The 18,711-nt window shown below is 39.8% G+C and overlaps 1 protein-coding gene across 4 annotated transcripts in view; it reads right to left on the reverse strand.

Moving 5' to 3' along the window:
• bcl11aa (BCL11 transcription factor A a) overlaps positions 1–18,711 on the reverse strand; it is a 181,280-nt gene that overhangs the window by 143,610 nt on the left and 18,959 nt on the right. The window lies entirely within an intron of this gene.

The raw sequence follows: 18,711 nt of genomic DNA on the forward strand, positions 1-18,711 counted from the left end.
CACATCAATTGTAAAAACTTTAGTGAAATCTTTCTTTACACCTTGCTTGCACTTTCAGACATATTACACATCCTTCATGGACAGACAGTTTTCGTTACTTGTCCTCTGGTTGCTTTCCCCACAGTCTCTGACGTATGGTTACTTGATAAAAGAATGAAACAAAAATACAAAGCACAATAACCTCATGACAGCCTTCAGCCCATCCAGCAACTTAATCCAGGGTACCGCAGGACTTGTGCTGGTTTGAATTTTAAAGATAAATTAACATTTCAAAGAATAACCAGAAACAAGAAGGGGGAAAAAAACGACTCTGCTGATTGGCTATAATGCTAACAATTAGCATCCTGTTGGTTTGAAAAATAAAATCTCTTGTTATTAAATTCTACACCAGGAAGGAGCCCCAAAAATCAAAACACAAAACTTAAATCCTGTAATTCAATATTTAAGATTGAAAAATCTATTTCCTCAAACTGAAAGTTTTACAATTAGATTAAACAAAATACTGTGCTATCAGTCTTAATCAGCAAGAATTAAGTTTTGTTTTGAGTAACACACACAAAATGCTGGAGGAACTTAGCAGGTCAGGCAGCATCTATGAAAATGAATAAAGAGTCGACGGTTCTGGCCGAGACCTTTGTTCTGCACACTTTGCTGCATCTTTGATAATTCTCCACTTTGTAGTTTTAAGCCAGTTCACTTTCCTTTAATGCTGTCTCTGGAAACTTTCCTGTATCAAACCAATGTCACCACTCATGAGCATGTATCCCTTTCCAAGTAATGAGCTTTGTATAGAAGCGCACACAGAGCCTCGCAAATGCTGGAAGTTTATTCAATCACTATAACCAACATTCTTGCAATGAGATCAGACTCTCATTGGTAACTGGCTTTCACCTGTCCATCAACATTTCTGTCATCGTGACTGACCACATCTACGCCAACAGGCAGACAAAAAAATTAAAATTTATTCATTTACTGAAGGCTGTTAAATTAGCCCAGGATTCATACTGAAATCTGGCTGAGGCAGTTAAAGAAACTACCTTTGAGAAGCCAAGTGACAAGTCATTTTTCTGTTCTTTTGTTGTGGAGAAGTATGACATCAGTGCTACAATACCATATACAAACAGCATAATAGGACAAGATGCAACACTGTGTTCATCACTGAAGCCAGGAATTAGGAGCTGCTTTAAAGCTCTACTCTTCATGCCTACCTTAATGAGCAGCAAAATAGAGCAAGCTTCAGACTCTCAACAGAAAGCAACATGCAAACATATAGAGAGACACAAATCAATCAAGTTACAGATACCTCATGAACTCACCTGACTCATGCGCAATGTTTTTAAGCAAGCATTAAACCATTAACCGAAAATAGCACAGGTTGGAATATGGTTCAAACATAAGAGATTCTACAGATGCTGGAAATCCAAAGTAACACACATAAATTGCTGGAGGTACTTAGCAGGTCAGGCAACATCTACACAGAGAAACAGAATCAACATTTTGGGCCAAGACCCTTTATTGGGGCTCAGAGTGAAGGGTCTTCAACTGTGATCTTTCCCCATATAGAGCTTTTGGGGCAACTTCACTAATCCTTTAAGCAAACCCCTGCACATAGACTTGGGTCATGGAGTGTCCAGACCACAACTTTCTGCCATGGAATCTCCTTAAAGGGCATTTCAGGCATTCTTTTTCTGAGTTGATAATCTTCCAACAGCTATTACGATTGGTCCTAGTCAAGCATCCCTGAGAACAGAGCCCTATGATGCAACAGTTTCTGGAATGAGCCTCAACGTAGACCCCTGCATCTCTTTCTAGACTTCCTTGACAAATATGAATTCTAGAAGTGTATTCTTAACTGTTTCGTTCCCAGTGAAGACACTGTTAATGAAAAGCACACATGGTGATGCACTCTGGCTGTTCAAGGAGGGCAATAACAAGGAGTGCCCTTCCCGCCATCACTCAATCAAGGTGCTAGTGTTTTCTTGAACGTTCTGGCGATCAGGCATTTGGCCACGTGACTTCGACAGTTTGATCAAGGAAAGATTTTTCAAGATTTATTGTCTCCTTCCCCCAGAGGGCTTCAGGACATTTGTGCAAACTGCTGCCTGAATTACATGCACAAACATGTTCTTCTGGGATTAGGCGGAAAGGGACAAGCATAGCTCAGGGACAAGGGATGTTCCATGGCCATAGGAACGGGTTCATACTTCGCAACACCAGAGTCAGATAGGATTGCACAACATGGTGAATCATGGTGTTTGTGTGTATCTTAAGGCATCAACACAGCATGATTGCAATTAGGATTATGGCCACATTGGGTGCATTTCCCCCTTTTCTCTGGAGATCTGTATAGACCAGTGCATTTTCAATCTCCAAACAAACTGAAATTGCTAAAGCACAGAGGGTTATTAGATGTGGTTTGCACAGTAGAGGCTTGATAGTGGCCTGGGCAAGGTGAACTGAAGAACTTTTTCTGTGCCACACAATGTTCCCTCTAAGGTGTACATGAAGGCGTGCACACTCATCTTTTGATACTAGCGCAAAAAAAGGAATTTAAACTGCGCACAAAAAGTTGTCACCCTCTAATTTGTTGGCAAATTAAGTATATTCCACAACTGTACACAATCACATTTCCTTTTCTAGTTTCTGATGTGGACAGTGTTGACAACATGGAGTTTGCAATGATTTGTCTGCAGATTTTAGAACTGCCTTATTTATACTGTTTTTATTGAACAAATTATTGATTCACTATGTCGAATTCCAAAGAGGCAAAGGGTGTGAAGCACAAAAGAACTGCTAGTTCATTTAGAACAGAATGGCCTTATGAAACAGTAGAAACTGCTACACCAAAAGCTCATGAGGTCAGGAATGTGCAGCTAGAAGAAATATTTATGCACAATACAGAAACTGATGTCATCAGTGTCATTGTCACAATGCACAAGCTACTGGAGAATATGCAAGTGGGAAGAAAAGGAGTGATATTTGGGAACTTTACTTTTTAAAGTATCATTTAGCAAGCAAATTACACATGGATGGTGTGCACAAGCTCAAGCACGAGAAAATCCTTCATTACCCACTACAGACCTGCTACATTTGTTTTGTGAGAGTGCAGATGAATGAGAGCTAAAATGATCAAACCCAGAGGAGATCAAAGTTCTTATTGACAGTGTTTTGCTAGCTGTTAAAATGAAAACCTCTATATGTACAATTCAGAGCACACATGTTGTCATTGAGCAAAAAAAATTGCACAGCACAAGATTTTTGTGCATACTGGTCATTACAAATTACAGGAGACAATGGTGCGACATGACTTAGTGAAATTAACGGAGTGAGTGCCATAGAACAAGTGCAGAATATAGATTCCACCTGCCAGTGTAGCCTACACAGAGTGTACTACACATCGATAGCTAGATTGGTTCCCACAATCAAGGAATACTGTTGCCACAATTCCAGGATCTGCTTCGCCTTAGCTGTATGCTTAGTCCAGGATTTCTGATGCATGTTAGGTAGAGTTATAGAGTCACCAAGCACAGAAATGGTTGCTTTGTTCCACTATATCCACAGCCACCTTCTTCTCCAGTAACCCCATTTGCCTGCACATTTTGTCTCCCTTTCCATCAGCTTCGGGCAGAAAGATCTGATTGAGAAGGGGGACAAGGATGAATTGGGCCAGTTGCCAAAGAATACAACTTGGTTTTGCTGCAAGTGAATTTGGTCTGGTAGCTAACCCTGAAATGGTATCAGATGGCCAGTGGATCGAAGCAGAAGATGACAAGGTCATTCACGTACAAAGGGTTTTTGACTTGAGTGCCTCTGCTCCCAGGAGTTGTCACTGTTTAGCAGAATGAAGAACAACCAATCACAATGACCGGGCTATAATTTCAAACTGGCCTGGCATGTCCTCTGTTATGATCCCCAAGAACAGATAAAGTATCTAGTTAAAAAAAAAGCTCAAGAGAAAGTTATAACAACACCAGTTAGGACCTTCCTAATCCTGATTTGATCAAGACCTATATTCAAACACCAGCCATTCCACAATGTCTTTGATTCTCAATTTAAGTGGGTTATTCAGTCCATCTAGTTCATCCCTCTTACAGGAAGTAACAGTTTCATTATTCCAGGGTCTTTATATTCACTATCTACTTCAGATGATTATGCCAGGTACAGTATGTTTGAGGAGATGGTCCTTGACATCAGTTTTAAACTTTGCTTTATTAGCTTGTACCTTTATCTAGTTAATCCAAAACTGTGCTTAGAGTTAAGTGTGAAACTGTGCTTAGGGTTGACCTCCACTGTTCCATTATTTCTCTTATTCACCTTCACTATCAAATAATACCATAAGATATAGGAGCAGAATTAGGTAATTTGGCCCATCACGTCTGCTCCAACATTACATCATGGCTGATCCAATTTTCCTCGCAGCCCCAATCTCCTGCCTTCCCCAGGTATTCCTTCATCTCCTGACCAATCCAGAATCTATCAATCTCTGCCTTAAATATACATAAAGACTTGGCCTCCACAGCTGCCTGTGGCAAAGGATTCCACAGATTTATCACTCTCTGGCTAAAGAAATTACTCCACGTCTCCATACTAAAAGGACACCCCTCTACTCTGAGGCTGTCCCCTCTGGTCTTAGACTTTTCCACCATAGAAAAAATCCTCTCCACATCCACTCTATCAAGGCCTTTCACCATCTGAAGGGTTTCAATGAGGTCACCCCAAATGCAACAGGTGAAAAATAGCAAGATTGTCAAATCGTTCTTCATTACTTCAAAATATATCAAGTTTTAGTGTCCCTTTTAAATATTTGCTTGTATCTATAAAATCAGGACAGCACATATTTACCAAGAAATTTTAGAACATCTCAAAATTGAAAACGGAGCTGCAGTGCCACACCCAGTGTCTGCTTCAGTTGCGCACATAGTCCTGTAACCTCAGTATCAGCAAAAAATCACAGCCCGGCATTGCCCATTTTCACAAACTTGGAAAGAAGGGCAGGTGGGATAGCTCAGTTGGTACAGGAAGAGAATGCTAGTGGTGATAGACCTGATCCCAGTGATGCAAAGCGTGGGAATATTTTCAATCACGTAACACAGAAATAAACAGTGCAATGTGATCTAATTGATAGACTCATATTGTTAAGGGTCAGGAAGACGAAATCACTAAAATGTTTCTTCAGCCTCAGACCTGTACCCCACAGATCCAGCACTCAGGTATTCTGTTGGATTTCTTCAACTGTCACTTAATGATGAGTGGGCATGGCCAATAATCAATTGTCATTCCTAACTTCAGCCTCGTCCTAAACCCATTCACTATGCATGTCTGTTTTGCTCTAATGCGCAACATCTTTCTGCCTTATGATTTTGTTCACCTACGAATATTGTCTCAGTTCTTTCTGTACCTTCTCCCGTTTCCTCCAACCCAAATTGGCATCATCTACAAATTAGATGAATTCCTACTTTTCAGTATAGACTATCTAACCCAGAAACTGGACCATCAAGCCATTCCAACTGACATCAAGTTCTTGCCCAGGCAATGCTAAGAGCAGAGCCTCAGACTGTTTCAACTCTGTGGTGACCTACACTGCTACTTCCACAAAGCCACTGCCAGAGAAGCAATTCAGAAATTTGGGTGTAAAGAGGGAGGAATACGGAGAAGTATTTATTGAAGGAGGGATGAAAGATATACTTTTGTTAAACATTTAACTGAATGGTCAGTCCTGAATTTCAATCTGTGGTGCATTTGTAGCCAAGCAAGAGAAAACCAAGAAACAACTGTACTTGTGCCAAAAATCAACAACTCCCAAGATTTGGGCGCAGGAGCCTCCTGCACGAATTTCAGGAAATTTAATGAACATGGCTCAGCCACAATCAAATTGAATGAAATAGGCTTGAAAGGATAAATTACTTATTCTAACATTAACTTGTACCACTTGTATATAAAAACACAGCATTTCTCTGCGAAATGCACCAAATAATTAAATTCTATGTTAGGGACAAGAGTGGAACTTCATGAATCCAGAAAAAAAAAATTGGCATGGTGACTACAGAAGTATAATGTTATCACTTATTTCAAACAAGCAGCTGAAAGGTGTGCATCCCAGAGGGCCCCAGCTGGCTGCAATTCAACATCCCGCCCACATTTCCGTGTTTAAAATAAGTCCTGTGGAGCAGCCCTGCGGCCTTGCAGCATGCAACAGTTGTAGCTGCACAGGCCCACTGTGCAGCCGACTATTACTACTGACTGTCCTTTCACTATGTTTCAAAAAAAATCTTTCATCTTTTTATATAAAGAAATCCAGCCAACTCCGGGAGCAAAATTGCAAAAAATCTGAAGAGTCTGGCAGCCAGGAAGCAAACTCTCTCTTAACATGAGGCTAAGAACTGAGACACTTAAAAATATTTCAAAATCTCAGAAAGAAAATTGGAGTTCAATTGATAAATGCTAAAATTAAAAATCTGTTACCACTGCCCATTAAAACTCTAGATTACAATTTTAAAAATATAACACATTAGTCATGCTACATTTGTTTGTTGGTGCTGGATTACAGTTCCGTGGTGGTTGTTTCTTTTGTCTAGTTTAATTGAAGCCAAACCTGCCTAAAACCTCATTTATTCTGATGTAAACCAAGTGTCAAGCACTAAAGGGGCAGCTAAAAGTGCCACTTTCAGATAGCCAAATGCCTCATTCTAATAATAGCTAAAGTCCAGATTGGGAGCAGACATTTTCTGACAATGATGAGGCACCTATGCATTAGAGTACCTCAGGTGCAGCTTCAAACTCGTTTCCTCAGAACCTGCAGAAATTCCAAAACCAGCTCTCAACTTCACTAATTCCAATAGTGACCTTTCCTGCTCTCTCTGCACTGCTCGCTGACTGTGTGGAGGAAGGAGTTGGAATACAGCCACAATTATCAACTGTTCTCCAATGTAAACTACCCTTTCTGTTGTTGCAATAAAAATGCAAATTAAGTGGGATGCGAGGATCAATATCCTCCCTCAAAAGTAAATGACATTTTGAAAATAAAATCTGCATTAATTAGCTATCATTTACTGTACTGGGCCAATCTGAACTAACATTTATAATGTATTAAAAATATTTAATGTGTATCCTTATGAACCTTATCCACATCAAAAACTGATGAAGGGGAATTGGCAAGCAATGCTATAGTGCGACAGTGATAAAGAAAATCTCTGCCATACAAACTACAAAGAAGGTGGCCGTTCAGCCCAGTGAGCCCACATGACTCTCAGAAGAGCATTCACACTTTCCCTTATCATAAACCCCTGCACTTTTGCAACCTATCCTCTTTCACAAGCCCACCAATTTCTTGTTCGCTCATTCTGCCAGTTACCTGCACTGGGGGCAATTTACTTTGGCTAATTAGCCTAATGGTATGCCTTGGGGATGCAGGAGAAATTTGGAGCACCCAGAGGAAAGCTGTTGTCACAGAAGAATATACACACTGTAGCCAAGGTCAGGAATGAACCACTACCCCCACCCCCCAACAACCTGGATCCCTGGAACTGTGAGGAAGCAGCATTAACTAACATCAACTGCATCAAGATGCAGTTAAAAGTGAAACAGTAGTCTGATCAAGTGTGTCTGCACACATTGAACATTGCTATTCATCACTTATTTGCCAAGTACTAAATCTTTCATACGACTCTCTGTGGTCCATGGGCTGTTTCCAGGGAAGCGTACATAGACAAACATTGACTGCTGCTGAAAGATTATCAAGGCAATCTGGTCAGGCCAAAACTTGCTGGTTGCCCACAAAAAGGAGTTGACCACAACTGAATATTGCAGACAAAAACATTCCAAGGTGTTGAAGAACTCACTGAACTCAGTCATCTCCACAAAACCCAGAATTGAAGACCTTCCTGATATTGCACATTGTGGGGCTGGAACTCCTTGGACTTGTGAATGGAAAGCATGTGGAGGAAAAATTTGTCAGATACAATGTAAAGCTTGTAAGCAAAAGGACTCTCATAATGGGAATGGCAACATATTAATATATATTTACAAATGTTATACTTTTGGAAAAATGGAATAAACACCCTTCCTTAAGGGGAAGTTTGCTGCTCAAAATGTTAAAATCAGTTTAATGATGCTCATTTGTAGCTCTATGACTCAGAAATCAACTATCTGGAGTGAGATCACTGATTGACAGAACAAATAATATTCTCAATCCCACTCAAAAATTACAGCTATAGAAAAACCACAGCTGTTTTGACTAAATACACAATAAAATGTTTAGGTTTGTAGGAGGCAGGGAAAAAAAACTCTCATAATATAATACAAAATGGTTCAAGACACTCCGCAAATTAGAAGAACGATTTATAAATGATCTCAGTATATTCCCATGTTATCCCTAGCAATTTAGCAACCAATGACTGACCTTAACACTGCACTGACAGTAGTTATAGAGGCCTCTTGATTACTTCCAAATTTAATCACTCCATTGACAGTCTTTCAGATGCCCAGAGCTCACATCCTATCTCTCTAACTCAGCTTCATCTAAGACTTTTTTAACTAAGACCTTTTTAACTAATCATCTATTATCATCCCCAGCTCTATTCCCCACTCCCCTCCTCTACTTAGCATAATCTGACCATCACCTTACACCTCTCATCTGTCATATTACGCCTCTCCTCTGTTCACCAATTGCCTTGGACTCCTTTCTCACCACTCCCCTTCTTCGCTTTGTAAGGCCATCCCATCTCTTAACTCTCAAGTCATGAAGCAGGGCTTTGACCTGAAACACCAAAATCCTTTCCTCCTCTAGATGTTGTCTGGCCCATTATGTTCCTCTCACTAATTGTCTGTTGCTCCAGATTCCAGCATCTGCATTCTCTTGTCTCCATCATCTTCCCTGAATGGAGGGTGGAGTTTCGGATGATGGCGCCTAACGGCGACTCCTTTGCTTGTATCTTTGGAAACAGCTCTATTTTTATCTTTACTATCTCTTTTTTTCCTTTTCAGGGTTCTTTTGAAGACCCTGACCTGGAGTTACACGCTGACTTCGTTTTTTTGTGGGAATGGGACCCGCCCTCAGGGCCTCACGACTGGCCATTTTTCGATATGCCAAGGACATGGCCTAGAAGACTAGCACACCTTCAGGGTGCTGGATTTTCATGGCTCTGGAGGTGGGCAGATTCAAGGCCGGTGCCACCGCCTGATGTGTCGTGGAAGTACACGGAAGATCGAAAGCAGCAAGCCCAGAGGCCTGAGATCTTTGGGCACAAATCTCGGAAAAAGTGACGCAACAGACTTTTAACACCATAAATCGGTGAGTTGTTTTGTTATGTTTCACCTCTCGCTGTGAAACAGGGACATCTCTTTTTTCCCTTATTAAGGAGAGAGAGAGCCTGTGGTATGTTGAATACCGGGTGAACGAGTAGTCTTTGGGGTACTGCAAGTCTGTGTCTTTATTGATGTTTTACTGTACGCTTGAGTGCTCAGTGGGGGGTGCAGATGCTTTTTTGCCAATGGGGGGTGGGGGGAAAATCAGTGCTGTGCTGCTGCTTATGCGTGGGAGGGGAGGCTTTGGGGTTCTAACGTTTAACTGTCATTCATTCTTTGGGGCACTCCTCTGTTTTTGTGGACGCTTGCAAAGAAAAAGAATTTTAGAATGTATATTGTATACGTTTCTCTGACATTAAATTGAACCTATTGATATTTTGCTATGCACCTTGACTTACGTTCATGTGAAGCAGTGGGCCGTTGTACTGCCCTTTAGGTGCTTAAGATAGTTGTAGTATTTGTTATGTGGGTGAATGTGACAGGTAATTTGTGCGATGCAAAGTCCACAATGAATTAAAATGCTAGAACCAAGACACAAATGTCGGCCAAAACACCAAAGAACCCCGTGGTTCATTTGAATAATGCTTTTTTTTTCTCCATAATCAGCCAAACACAGTCTAGAGCTTGAGTTAGCATCAATGTTTAAAGTCAGCACATTAGATAATTCAGCACTCCCTCATTTCTGCAGTGAACTACCATCTTCAATAATACATTCAGGGTCCAAGCTATGAATTAATCTACAATTTCTCACTCAGTTTCTAAAATGCAATGATCCAAGTCAGGCTGACACAGATTAAGGGCGCAGGAAAGAGAAGAATCCCAGTGTTACCTCCCACATAAAAAAGAATGAATAAATAGAATTTTGTGTACACAAGGGCTAGTGTACAGACTCAACATCATCCACCATCTGTGCAGCAGATTGTACATTTTCTATAAGGACTGAAAGCAGATACTGCCGTTACAAGTTGTGACAAACTGGATTTCTGGCTGCCTTACTGACAGGAACTAGCATTACAAAAACCACGGCTGTCAAATCCCCATTCTTGAAGAGCAAATAGCTTCACTTGGTTGTGCTTGTGGTTGGGGGTATTGCTTCTATCATGATAGCCAATACAGTGAGCACCCTGCATTAAGAGGACATTACCTTCCCCACAGACTGCAAGCACCTGAGAAAGTATAAGGAGGTTTGATCATAGCCTTGGGGAAAAAAAATGCAAAATAGAATGGAACCCTGTTCTATGTAGGAGGCCAGGACCAACTAAAGGCATGCAGCTAATAACACTTAAAGGGTTGTCTAGAATGGCTACTTATGTCTAACAACTTCAAATGTGGCACTTGGTGACAATTTGCTTCTCTTCAAATTACTTCATACTGTGGTGCCACAATAGCACAGCTCTGCAGTGAAAGACTTTCAAATAAGCAGCTCAAATTTGGTTCTGCTTCTGGACTGGCATTCACTTGTTGGGGGGGCGGGGGGGGCAGTATCAGCCTTTAGGGGAAAGCAGATTACACCAGCTTCAATGGCATCTTTATGAGGGGAGAAAGGAGTCACTTTTTCATTGCTCAGGACCACCTCCTAGTGAATGAATCCAAGTGCAGCATGCCTAACTGTGCTGGTCCACCCAAAGATCAGCTCTCCATCACAGACAGGATAGATGTGTGAGAAGTGTAAGGGACACAAACATTTGTGCTGTTATTAAATTTTTAAATGTAACATACTATTGTACTGTATTCCGTTTCTTTGTTTCAGTTGTATTTTAGGCACATACAACTCCAATTCACTACAGCATACAAAGGGAAATAACATACTGTATGACATTTTTAATATTTATCAGCACAGTGTGGAATCTTACGTAACAACTCTTGGTTCTAAAATACAATGAGTAATGCATATTGGAAGGGCTAATAAAACTAGAACATACACAATGAATGGTGGGACTCTGGGAAGTACTGAGAAACAGTGGCACCTTTGTATATATGTTCTGAGATCCCTGAAGGCAACTGCACAGTTAGATAAGGTAGTTAAGGCGGCATGTGGTTATTTGCCTTCATTAGCTGGGGCATAGAATATAAATGGAGTGAGGCACTGGTGCATCATACAAAGCACTGCTGGAGTATTGAGTCCAGTCCTGTCACTGCACTGCAGGGAGAACGTGATTGCAATTGTACTGGAGGAGCTGCAGAGGAGATTCACAAGGATGTTTCCTGCAATCCCAGTTTCTTTCCATTATGTGGGAAAAGCCATAAAGGCAGACTAGGTTTTCCTTAGATTGGAGCAAGATTAGGGTAGAGGCGGTGCAGGGCAGGGGCGGGAGATGTTCTGTTTAAGCAATACAAGATTATGAAAGGCATAGAGAGGGTAGATTGCACCACCGGGTTCAAAGACGATATAACCATCAGGCTCCTGAACTGACGTGGATAACTTCACTCCCATCAAACTCTGAACTGAATCCATGACCTACAGATCCACTTTCAAGGATTCTACAACCCCTGTTCTTGGCAGTATTTTTTATTTGCATGATTTGTCTTCTTTTTCACATTGGTTGTTTGTCAGTCTTTGCTTATGTATAGTTTTTCATAAATTTGAATGAATATCTTTATTTTCCTGTAAATGCCTACAAGAAATGAATCTCAAGGTATCATATGGTGAGATACACTCAATGGCCACATTGTTAAGTACAGGAGGTACCTAATAATGTGGCCATTAAATGCATGTTCATGGTCTTTTGCTGCTGTAGACCATCCACTTCAAGGTTTGGCATGTTGTGCGTTCAGTAATGCTCATCTGCACATCACTGTTGTATTACATGATTATTTAAGTCACTGTGGGCTTCTTGTCAGCTTGAACCAGTCTGGCCATTCTCCTCTGATCTCTTTCAAGGTGTTTTCACCCACAGAACTGCTGCTCACTGGATTTTAGTTTTTGTTTTTAACACCATTCTCTGAACACTGTAGAGGCTGTTGTACGTGAAATCCCAGAAGATTGACAGTTTCTGAGATATAACCCCGTCGGGCACCAACAAGCATTCCACAGTCAAAGTCATTTAGATACATTTCTTCCCCATTCTGATGTTTGGTCTGAACAATAAATGAACCTCTTGACCATGTCTGCATGCTTTGTGCACTGAGTTGCTGCCACATGATTGGCTGATTAGATATTTGCTTTAACTAATAAAGTGACCACTAAGTGTATACTTAATAATAAATTTACTTTCACTTTGACTAATGAGAAACACCTTTCCTTGGCAATGGTGTCCACTAAAAGAGAGCACTGGATTAAAGTAAGGGGTAGGAGATTAAAAAGGGATTTGTAGAAAGGTATTTTTCACCCAGTGAGAGAAATTTTGAGAACACTGACGAAGATGGTGAAGATACTCTGACATGTGACAAGTACCTGGAGAGCTGGGAAATAGAAATACCTAAGAATGAGGTGGGCCAAAGAATATGCTTTCATGCTGGTTGACTTTATGATTCTCATATCCTCAAAGAAAACACAATTTGAACGAAGGGCAGCAATCTCCCTCAGATATCTATAGAACAGTACAGTATAGGAACAGACCATTCAGCCCAAGGTTTCTGTGCCGACCATGATGCTAATGTAAACTAATCTGATCCGCCTGCAGAATTATTCCCTGTCTGCTTGTCTAACGGCCTCCCAAACGTTACTATGGTATCTGCTTTCACCTGGCATCACCAGGCACCCACCACTCTCTGTGTGTAAACAAAAATTACACCACATCCTCTGTCAAACTTTCTTCCTCTTACTTTAAAGCTACACCCTCTGGTATCGAACACATCCGCTTTGGGAAAAAGACTGACAACCTACTCTACCTATCACTCTCATAACTTTACCTCAGCTTTTGATAGTCCAGAGAAATTCATCCAAGTTTGTCTACTTTCTCCTTATAACTTAAACTCTCTAAAAAACGGATTTAGTTCTTTCTGGGTATATATGACAAATAAACTCTTCTCGGGCTTCCAGCCGGATACAGGTATCAATTATAACCAACATTTCAATGACAAACCCTGCCATCGTCTTCGGAGATGATGCCTGGGCATGTCTAGTCTGGTAGTATTTATACCCCTGTATTCATCCCTCCTGACTGGATGAAAACTTACCAGTTTTCTGCAATGTTCTGCCACCGCCGATTTCTCAGCAGGATGCATGGTGGAAACCCGCAACAAGGGGTGGAGGAGGTGTATCCGTTTGGGTTACTCGGAGAAATCAGCGGTAGCAAAACATTACATTCGCAATGGCCATAGGATTCACTCCAACACCACAAGACTATCGAGCTGCGCCAATAGCTTTTGGGATCACCTGGTAAAGGAAGCCATTGAAATAAAACTAAAGGAAAAGAATTTTAACAAAGGTGAAGGTTTCACTCCAAGTCAGATCTGGAATTCAATTATAAACAAGGTGGGAGAGCGGAAACCTGATTGGATGAGGACTAACCAATCATGAGGGATGGAATACAGTGGTATAAATACCACCGGACTAGACATGCCCAGACATCATCCCTGAAGATGGCAGAGTTTTTCATTGAAACGTCAGTCATAATCGATACCTGTACCAGGCCTGAAGCCCAAGAAGAGTTTATTCGTTAAACTCCCTAATTCAAGCAACCTCCTGGTGAACCTCTTTTGCACCCATTCCAAAGCCTCCACGTCCTCCCTGTAATGCAATCATCAAAACTACACACAGCCATAAAAGGCATGCTGGTACTTAATCATATAACAATATGTTGGATCACAATGTCCCCTTTATCCAGCACTAAAGCTAGAAGCAAGCATATTCAAATGAGGCTGCTCAAGTCAACTTTATGGCAACCCACTGAGTGACACAAATTTACCAGCATTTGGAGAGAAGGCCACAGGGATACAAGGTAGACACTGGTCAAGCTCCTTCCTTGGCCCTTTTTGAATGGCTCTAAGTCACACTGAGCTAAGCAGGGATCCCTCCAGAAGTAACGTGAATGTTTGTGATCCCAAAAATAAAATGTCAGGAACAATTGAAAGGAAGGGATTACCCACACAATCTCTTACATCTTTCAGAAATACCACCAAATGTGCAGAGGGCAATTTATAACACAATTAAAACAAAAAGTGAAAGAATTAAAATGTATAACTTAAAATTGCCGGATCTCTCCTGGTAAAGTTACAGTAAGATGATGTGCGATTGTAAGGCCAAAAGCATTGTTTCATGTAGCACAAAATGGTCCATAATATCCTACAAATGAAACACTACATAACAATGGAGCTGAGTTCCTCAATAGACACACCCACAAAATCTTATGCCAAAATGATTTATACTAGTTTTCCGCCAAAACATCACCACGTGCAAATTTCTTCAATCCATAAATTACATCCACCAAAATTTTACTTTGATTGTTAACGGAGCTCCCCTCCATGCAGGACACCAGAGAATACATTGCTCCTGGATTGGCACCCACTCTGAATAGGCATAGATTTAATTTTTAAAGATGTTATTACTAATGTTTTATAATGATTTGCTTTCAGAGAATAAATTTTCATTTCTCCTTAGTAAAACTTGCATTATATTTTGATTAATCATTTTCCATGATATCAGAGGTTAAGGAGAAAATTTCCTTAAATATCTGTTAACAGTTCGTAAATAATGGTTTAATATCTTTAAACATCATATTGATAATAAGAATGGTCAATCAGGGCTTAAAAGGATGTATGTTTCATTCTTCAAGTTCTGATTTAGTTTACTGTGCCCATTTTTAAATATTAAATCACTTCTCATTGAGATTCCCAGGAAATTTGCATCAATAAGATAATTATGAAAACTATGTTAATGCAGGCATAATATTGGGGTAAATTAGTTTAAGGAAATTCAGGGTCATTGTTTTATTTTACAAGTTAGGTACAACTCTTCTTTTCAGCACATAGCATCTGATTGGTCTTACTAGAAAACAAAAGGCAATCACTATTAAATTGTTGTTTGTTGAAATATCTCAAAATTGGTTTTGAATAGATCTGTAAGTAAAACAACTTTGATCACAACCGAATGTTCCTGAATAAAACTTATTCCAAGACACAGTTAAAAAATGCCAATAATCAAAAATGGAAACTCAGCACCACAGAAAATGCAATTGAATACATTGTTGTACAATCATCAGTTACTTCACATCAAGGAAGCTGTGAAATCAACAGTGAACAGCATTTAAGAAACTGCAATATAAACTAAAACAAAATAGATGGTACAGTCAATACATAATTCAATTCATACCAGCAGAGACTATGCAGTCAAACAATTGTGCTAGCATTATATCCAGCTTTGCAATAGGCTAAAAATGATTGCAGGATAATAGTCTGTTACAGGCATACAGCCACAAACACCAGGTTTCATTTTCAGCCAGTAAACAAAAAATATTTAAAACATTCAAGAACCAAGAGTGCAATTATAAAGGATGTATTTTATGTATCTGTGAAACATGTATTTTTTAAATTAAATTGCCAGTGAACTTGCTTTCCATAATATACAGTAGATGTCAATTATTGAGAAAACAAAAATCGCAGAGCCACAAAGGTTTTGAGTGATTCGAGTGATTGTCTTTCAACCACTGGTAGATTTAGCTTACTGTCCAATCCCAAATTGTTGTCCACATTTGTCATCAATCAGCCTTCATGAATACTCTTTACTTGTAGGTACTTGCCTCTTCACTTCTAGCATATCATTTGTTTATGAATACAAAATAGAAGTTAGAAGTAAATGAAAAACAGAAATTTATAAAATTCAAGAGTATGCCAAGATGATACATTCTTAAGTGGTGTGGACCAAATGATATCAGATGTATCTTTTAATAGTAAAAATCATAGCCCTGTATAAATGGAAATGAGAGTAAATATTAAATGTCAAAGAGGCTTAGTATTGCTTCAGCTACTAAACTGGTCATTAGAATAAGAACAACAGTCAGGGAAATTTCCCCTTTCGGTTTTTAGAATGCACATGTTACTAAGAAAAAGTAGTATTTATACACATAAAATTGCAACAACTAATTTCAGAGTCAGCTCGTGGTTTTATTTTAATGCCTGATACAGTATTTAGTAAATCTGCGAGAAGGTAATTTCTAATTATTGTTACAAATTTTTTAAATCGACCTGACCAAGACATGGAAAAATAAATATGAAGACAACTCCAAATAACTGTTATTTCAATTTAGATTAATTTTCCTAGATTCTGCTCAAGATTACATTACATTAAAACAGTGACAATGACAACGTTTCCAAACGAACTTCAATGCTTGTAAAACACTGAGACAAACAAAGGTCGTGAAAGATGTGATACAAATGCAACTTCCTTCCACAATCTATGGTTAATTCTTCGTACACAAATCACAGTCTGATCAAGTTTAGTATTAAAATGAGACACTAATGTTTATGCTTACATTGTGATTTCAACAATAAAATAATTCACAGCACATCAAGTGATGTACTTTTTATAATGCAGTACCTATTAAGAAAACAAAGACATAATAAGTATGGTACAGGGAGAAAGAAGAAAACAGAGGAATTAATAGATCAGTAATTCTGCTCATGCACATTCTTATTTTAAGTATAGTGGGGTTAGCCTCGAGATGAATTACTCACCCTCAGTTGGCTTTTTTTTAAATATCAGATTAGAAATCTAGTGAATCTGAATCTAACAGACTGGGATGTATAGGAGATAATACACAAGAAGCAATGAGAGATTTTAAATGAACTTAAAACAAATTGAGAAGTATTAAAAATAGTAAAATAAAATGGAATTTTGTTAACACTCGTAGCTTTAGTATCAACCAATCCCAGGTCCCGGAGTAAAGGACGGCAAAATACTAGTGAAGGACTATGTTTAAAGTTTAATTTGCCACGTTTATTTTGGACCTGATGATATTGAGGTTCAAAGAGAAGACAATTTTCAGAATTAATTAGTGTCCATTCGCATGTCCCCACTCCTTTCTTGATCAGCTCCACTAACTGATTTAGGGTTTGGGGCACAGGAAACAGTCAGCTGAAGACCTGTTTTGGTTGAGTAAATTGTAACATTTCCCCTTGCCCAAGACTTACCTCAACATCTTGAGAACCAGAAAGTGAACTTTGTTCATCAGCATAATTCATGCTGTGACAGTAATTTCAATGATAGTGGGCACTGTCAGTGGGGTGGAAAGAGCAATTTAAATTTCTCCTTTCACTTTTGTGAGCCCCTTGCATACGTGAAACCTGATCCATCATGGTGGAACTTCACTCAAAGAGATCAGACAGGCAGAATGGCTTTGAGAATGAGGACAAGCAACACATATGAACATATCCACATATGAACACAGGACAAAATACAGTCAGTACAAAGGCAAACAGTTCTATTTAAAAGAACAAGTACCTAGACAGCAATGGGCATAGGATACGAGTGATTCTTTGGAAATCCAGGATAAATTTATTTTTTTAATAAAGTTTATTTATAACTCTGACAACACGAGGATTTTTTAAAACCGCCTCCTTGGCTCAATCAATAACAGTACTTATGTCCTGGGTTCTCTTCTCACTTTCAGCCAGATAGTCAACAGAGGTTATATAGGCTTAAATTAGGATCTATACCTTTCTGTGTAAAAGCAGATTCACTCAAGTTCCAAAATATATTTTTTGGATTTGGCGTAAAAACTTGTGTGGGGTAACCTTCAATCTGCCTTGCAGTGTAATTGGAAATCAATCAACTTTGAGCCATTTACATGTATTTAATTATATTTTACAAACTTTAACAAGTGCACCCTGCTAGTCAACAACAGTGACACCTCCCTTCCTGTTTGACCAACTGAATTATGTGACATCGAGGAAAGCCCCCTCTCTTCCCTCAGCCGAGGTGAGGAGGACACTAGCCAGGGTAAACCTACATCAAACTGCAGGGCTGGTCAACGTACCTGGTCAGATGCTCAGGGACTGTGCGGTCAGTCTAACAGAGGTTTGAATGGACACCTTTTAATATCTCTCTGAAGCAGTTCACTGTCCCTACAGGCTTCATGGCAGCCACCATCATTCCGATGCCTGAGTGACAGTAACCAACCTAAATGATTCCACCCCAGCCCCCCCCCAACCGGTGACACTGACTTCAACAATCATGAAGTGCTTTGAGCGGCTGGTAATGGATCATATAAAATCCCATCTTCCAGCTACACTGAACCCTTTCCCATTCACCTACACTCAAACAGGTCCACTGATGATGCCATAGCCTCAGCTCTCCACTCCATCTAAAGAACAATATCTGATACACTGATCACAGTCAGCTCGGCGTTTAACATGAACACCCCTCAGAGGCCAGTGGGTAAACAGCCCTCGTTTGGACTCAGCACCTTCCTCTGTAACTGGATCTTGGACTTCTTGACAGAAAGTCCCCAGTCGGTCTGAGTTGGCAGC

This window comes from Mobula birostris, chromosome 8, assembly GCF_030028105.1.
Source record: "Mobula birostris isolate sMobBir1 chromosome 8, sMobBir1.hap1, whole genome shotgun sequence".
Taxonomy (NCBI): domain Eukaryota; kingdom Metazoa; phylum Chordata; class Chondrichthyes; order Myliobatiformes; family Myliobatidae; genus Mobula; species Mobula birostris.